Below are 7,725 nucleotides of genomic sequence, written 5' to 3' on the forward strand. Positions count from 1 at the left end.
CCGTGTTTATACGGTCCATGTGAATACGTTCCGAGATTTTACGGCCCCCCCAAACAGACGTACGAACACATACGATAATAACCATAATAGCGGAGCACGTAATACTGGAAACGGTGGTACTCAAAGTGGTTAGTAAAAAACCATACCGGTTCCCGTTTTCGCAACAACCGGAAATAGAATGACAGAAAGTCAAACGATGAAAGACGAAATTATAGAAAGATCTGTTGTTAATGCACCACTAATACTAGTTAAAAAGAAGGAGGATTCATCGAGAAAACAAAAGTTCAGGATAGTCATAGACTTTAGAGCACTTAAGAACGCAACACTAAACAAAATATTACCCATTACCAAATATTACGGAAATCTTGGACCAGTTAGGGCAGTGCCAACTCTTTAGTCTTCTTGATTTAAAATCGGGTTAATTTCAAGTAACATTAGAGAAAAATTCTAGAGAACTTACACCTTTTTCCACGGGACAAGGTCATTGCTAATTTAAACGTTTAGTTATAGGTTTAAGTTCAGCTCCGGCAACATTTTGAGAAAATGATGACGAATGTATTGTCAGGGTTAAAAGGAATACAATGTTTAGTATATTTGGACTACATAATAGTGTATGCGAAAAACTTACAAGTTCATAATGATAAATTAATTAACGTATTTGATCGGTTACGTATTTATAATCTAAAAATCGAACCCGATAAATGTAGTTTTTTCAGCGGGAATGTTTATTTCTAGGTCATGTAATTTCCGATGAAGGAATAAAACCGGATAAAAATAAAATTGAAGCCGTAATGAATTTTCTGGTACCCAAAAACGTTAAGCAAACAAAAAGTTTTTTAGGACTTAGTGGGTATTATAGAAAATTATAGTGCTATAGCTAATCTGATGGTAAAATTATTAAGAAAAGACGTAATATTTAATTGGGATGAAAGTTGTCAGAAAGCTTTTGATAAATTGAAAGAAATACTTTGTTCAGAACCAATTTTGTAATATCCTGATTTTACAAGCAATTAATACTTACGACAGATGCTAGTGGGAAGGCATTGGGTGCGATCTTATCTCAAAGTAAAGTAGGCTCGGATTTACCAATAGCTTATAGTTCGAGAACTTTAAATAAAGCAGAATGGTTATTTAATTTACAAGATCCGTTATCTAAATTAGCGAGATGGCGTTTCGAATTGGAACAGTATAATAATTATGAAATAGTTTATAAAAAGGGAAAATTAAACACTAATGTTGATTGTTTGTAGAGAATGTATATTATAAACGAAATCAAAGATGAAAGTTACACGAACTTTATGCAAAAGTTAGAAACAACGGTAATAAGTAATAAAAATGTTAAGGAAATGCATGGCGAGTTAATAGACTCTCCGTCAGAATATAATATAGTATCTGAAATAGAAAAATATTATAATTTTAGATCAGGCATTAATTAAAGACATGATTCAGACGTGATAAAAAGTTTAAATCTAATAAGGATTTAGGTGACGTGGTAAAATTCAAAAGTGGGGATAGGTATATAATATTTTTAATTACGAAAACAAAAGAAAAACAATTAGCTACGTATGAGAACATTAGCATTGCTGAATCTTAAACATTTTTGTAAAAAACATTCATTAACTAAAATAGCAATGAATCAATTAGGACGGCAAGACGGATTAGATTGGGCTAAAATTAGATTAATTATAAGGTAAATCTTTCGTAATACAAATATAGAGATAATTATTTGTACTAAGTTTGAATTTAGTAAGGAAGAAAAATTAATTATTTTTAAACAATTCCACGATTCCAAACTAGGGGGACATGGTAGCGTTAATAAAACGGTAAATAAGATAAAAAAAAAAAACAATTTAACTGGCCGAATTTGAAACCAGAAGTGAAGGAGTATATAAGAAACTGTACAGCTTGTCAAACGAATAAAAATACTAACAAACACATTTAGTACCCGATGGTTATCACCACGACAAGTGCAAACCATTTGAAAAAATATTTCTGCACGTTGTGGGTCCATTAATTACAACAGGGTTAGGCAACAATTATATACAATAATAATGATAATAATTATAATAATAATAATGATAATAATTATAATAATAATTATGTACTTACAATGCAATGTGATTTGACAAAGTTTAGCTTAAGTACACCTTTGCAATGTCATACAGCGAACGTTGTAGCTAAGGTATTTGTGACAAATTTCGTTTGTATACACGGTATTCCAGAAACGGTTTTAACAGATAAAGGTACCGAATTTCTTAGTAAAACTTTCACAGAAGTATGCAAGTTGTTGAAAATCAATAAGATTAAGACTTCCAGTTACCACCCGATGAGCGTAGCCATAAATCACTATCGGAATTCTTAAGACACTATTTAAGCAAAAGTTTAGACAGTTGGGATGAGCTTTTACCTTACACGATGTTCGTATACAACTCTCTACGGAGAATACGTCCACGAAATACCAACCTTACGCGTTGTTATATGGTAGGGAAATCAGTATTCCGGTTAAATTGAAATCTAATCCCGAACCTAGGTACAATTATGATTATTACGCTTACGATTTGAAACAAAAATTACAGGAAGTGCATCAGATAACCAGGGACAGGTTAGTTAAAAATAAGGAGAAAAATAAACAATATTATGATAAGAAAGTAAAAACAGAGGGGTTGAAAGTAAAAGATATGATATTGCTTAAGATCGTACTCAAATAAATAAGTTAAGTCTACTTTGAAAGATACCATACGAAATATTAGAAATATTGGATTCAGAAAATGTAGTGATATCGCGAAATCGTAAAAATGTAACGGTACGATTAACAGGAGCTACTTGGCAATTGATCACGTATTTACCATTGCATAATTACAACAGGTCCATTAATTACAACAGGGTTAGGCAACAATTATATACAATAATAATAATTATAATAATAATAATATAGAGATAATAATTTGTACTAAGTTTGAATTTAGTAAGGAAGAAAAATTAATTATTTTTAAACAATTCCACGATTCTAAACTAGGGGGACATGGTAGCGTTAATAAAACGGTAAAAAAGCAGGGCTTGCATTTGATAAAAAAATTCCGTTTTACGCTATTTACAATTAAAACGTTACACAATTTTTTCGTTTATCGTTATTCAGAATTAAAACGTTACACAATTTTTGCGTTTATTGTTATTCAGTGTTATTATATTATGATTATAACAGCTATATGGTTATTGACTACAAAACTACAAATAATAAATAAACATTACAATTATCTTAGAAATAGATATTAGATCCATGGGAATATATAACTTGGTACTAGTAGTTATATAACACTGATTAATATGTACATATCTTCTTAAGAGAGGTCCCACAAATATTGTTGGTATCACCATCAAATTCGGGTTAAAAAATAACTAAATACACTTTTCTTAAATCCTTGATCATTAAATCTCAAAAATATAAATAATATTTGGGTAATTATAATTTGTTTATTTGGTCCCAAATTAGTTTATAAATTATTTGTAAATAAATTCTAGGATTAACCAATTTGTACAAGAAAAATATGAAAGTTCATGATATCTTTCGCATGGTAATGGCAGTTGTGTTATTGCCAAACCAAAAATTAGATAAAGATTTTGATGTAGTCAGAAGGATATACCATACAGATATTCAACATTTTATTGGCCCATCAGAAAATGAACATATACTTAATAATATCTTATAGGTACTTAACAAATTCCTGGAAGTTATAGTATAGCAGAACATGGTTGACAGGTAATTTGAAAATATCAATAATTAGTAATATTTATGATTTATGGTAAAGTTAAATTATTTATTTATTTTTTGAATAATGGCCAGTTAGTCCAATTTTACAATGTGGATAACAGATAGTTTATATATAGATACAATAGAAATAAAAAAATAACTAAATAACCAACATATATTTTATACTTACTCAATCAAATACTTATATAAGATAAACAATTAAGGGCTATTCTTACAATGTCCAGTTAAGTGTCAGTTAAGGCTAACCGGCAGAATTTTATTGGTAATACAAAAGAAATTTTGCCGGTTAGCATTATCAGACACTTAACTGGACATTGTAAGAACGGTCCTGAATGAATTTAATAAGAATAATAATACATACATTAGGTATTAGGTATTCATTTATCATTTAAAAAGTTATACATTATTTATTTTATTCCCAACGGAAAATAAATCACTGACAGTTGAACATACCATAAAGTTTTGGCAATAATGAGTAATATTAAATAAGTCTTTGTTTCTGATATTATGATTATTTATTTTAAATGAAATATTCATTAAAATCTCCAAATGGAGTATTAATAATAATAATAATGAACTTTATTGCAACAACAACGTAAATAATACAAAAAATAATGTCATAAAATTCCATAGGATACATATTACAGCAGCCCCTATAAGCAAAGCTTGTGCTGGGGGGAACAAGTTCGCATCACCTTAAAAATATAAAATAATTGAAAACAATATGTAACTTCAGTAAAATTTTACATAATAGTCTTATTATAATTCTATTATCTTTGAAAAATCCATATACTTTAGATACGTTTTGAATGACTTTAAATTTTCTAACTGATTAATATTAATATTTATTAAATTACATAAATCAAGACCAGTATACAAGACACTTTTTGACACTTCAGTAAATGTATATTAACATTTTGCTTATATCTATCATTATTTTCATGATCTGATACAGGTATTAAATATTTATGTTTATACAAGTCTACAAATACAGCTTGATTATAAATAATCTTAAAACTATTTACATTAAGTTTCTCATAAATTAGAATTGTATTTGTTTGTATGGAAAGATTTAGTAAATATTTAATGACACCATTTATTGTAAAATTAAGATTATACATAATGTTATTAAAAATTCCTCCCCAAATGGATATACCATATGAGAAAATAGATTGCACTAAAGCTAAATAAATAATTCTTTTATAATTTACATCTAATATTTACCTAATTTCATTTAATATATAGAACAATTTTCATAAAACACCATCAATATAATTTACATGACTGTCCCATCATAATCTATTATTAATCCAAGATATTTTAATTTATTAACTTTTTCAAGTCTTGCGCATTTCGGGTCACATTTGATATTACATTATTACTAGGATTACATTTTATAGAATGGACAGTCAAATTATGTCAATGTAAAACATTATTTACAGGTGAATTAAAACAAATACATTTAGATTTTAATTAATTTAAATTTAACTTATTCTTACAAAATCAAGCATCAAGCATTTAAAATCTCATTTGCTTCATGGTACAAGCTATCAACTATTGGTTCAGAAATTAATATAGTCGTATCATCAGCAAAACTTAATAATTACATACCACTATTTATATTTAAATTCAATAAATTATTTTTAAAAAAAATTATAAATAATAGAGGGCCTAATACTGTTCCCTGTGGAACTCCACAATTTATGCTTCTAGCCTCACTATAATAATCATTTACTTTAACTATTTGAGTTCTTCCACTTAAGAAAGATTTTAATATGTTATTAGCAATTCCAGGAATACCTCAAAATTCTAGTTATTTTAGAAATAACTCTTAGTTTACCCAACCAAAGGCATTTGGCACGTCTAAAACAAATTTTTGAAAACAATTAGAAAAAATATGAAAAATACTCTGCAGCTTCGCTCACCCTTGGGAGTTAACCTTGGGTCAGGAACTCTAAACACAACACCTTGAAAAATTTAATAGTATCACATTTATTTAAATATATCAAAATTCTGATAAAGATTTGGTTTAAATATGGCAATGTTGTCAACAAATTTTCTTGTTCCCACCCTACTTGAATAAATCCTAGTAACACTACTGTTTGTTCATAACTGGTTCTAAGCTGTTTAATAATATATTTTATAGATACATCATTGCTACCTACAATTATTTTATTTTAATACTTTTAACATCATTTGTGCAGTTATTTTTGCTGAGATGCTTTCAATAAGCCATTAAAACATATAAGTTTGGTATTTAATATTTTTTTATATAAGAAAACCTTAGTTTTCTTATTCGTAGAATCATTAATGATTACCACCTACCAGTTGGCAGTTGATATCATCAATGTGCAGCAAGCTAGGCCACATGGCGTCAATGATTAAGATAAAAAAATAACATTTGGCCTTACAAAACTTGAACGAAATTGTTTAACAGTGACAGAGGTCTTGGGTCACACCAAACATATAACGCCAAATTTTGGAATACGGCGCCCTAATGTTCACAATGAAGATACATATTATAATAAATTATTATACTTGTTTAATATTACTTTTAATTAATTGAAATGTAAATTTTGCTAACAAATTATTCAATAATTTTTAATATTTTAGTGTTTTTAGATCTAAAGATTTAATAAATTATGTCAAACATGAAGAAAATATTATAGAAAACATTGTTAATCATGGCATTTTTTAACTACTTTAACTTTTTTGGAATAACCTAACCTAGAGATCACCTGATAATCCGATACGATTCACCACCACCTATTCTCCAGGATTTGCTGAGGTATTATAATTATCCATTATTAGAACCATTACCAGTTTATGCAGAACAAAATGAAATGACAACGCCAGATGATGATTTGCATCTAGTGCAGGGACATAATTATGAAGATTGAAAGTTAATATACTACCTAACTAATGATAGGTTATTGAGATATTTAGTTATCACTTATCAATGGGTAATTTTAAATTATTTTTGTAATTTAGCTTGTTATATAATTTTTATGTTTTAGAGTGTAGGAATAAAGTCAGGAACAATATTAATTAATCAACACTTTGAGTGGTATCAATACATTTAAATATAATTATTAAAAGAACAACAAATTCAGTAAACCAAAGGCAATAGTTCTAAGAAAAGAACAATTTAATAAATCACCAAAAGCATAGTTAGCGCATGGACACATAGTTGCGGCACTAGACATGCATTACATAAGACTAGTGTCCACTAGCAACAACAAAAGACAAGTGTTGACAATTTACTTAAGGTTAGGTTAGAATCAAAAGTAATAATAATAATTAGGTCGGCTGATGTCGTGCCCAGTCGATTAGCGACGGTTTGACAGACGGCAGCGACACTGGTGATAATTACTACAAGAGCTACATAATGAACTTGTACCCAATATTATTATAGTGGCAAAATTACAATATTGGTAATCATGCATTTTTCCTTTACGTAATATATTTTTAGGTTAGACACATAGTGTTTAAACTGAACTTGGGTGCCATATGAACTCATATAAGTTAAAAATTTGGTGTTTTGTTTTAGATATTAATGATATAATATCGAAGACCTATCAAATTGTACGTTATATACTATTAAATACAGTATTATGTAAAGAATGTGTTACATACCCACAATAATGTATTACCTAATATCAATATTATTTAAGGATAGAATATTATTTATACAACCCACATAGGTATTAGCCTACTATTTACCTACTATTTAGCCTAGGTATTAGGGTTATAAAAAAATACTGTAAACATAACTTTTGGTTAATGAAAATATTATTATTGTGGATAATTAGGTATTTTTTTAAATTATTAAATTCGTACAACGGAAATACGTTCAAATAGTATTTGGTCGATTGTTTATAATATAATAATATTTAATAATAAATTAACCGTCTAGAATATTTTAAAATTATTTACGGAAACTTGTCAACGTTTTA

This window comes from Metopolophium dirhodum, chromosome 1 (assembly GCF_019925205.1).
Source record: "Metopolophium dirhodum isolate CAU chromosome 1, ASM1992520v1, whole genome shotgun sequence".
Lineage (NCBI taxonomy): Eukaryota > Metazoa > Arthropoda > Insecta > Hemiptera > Aphididae > Metopolophium > Metopolophium dirhodum.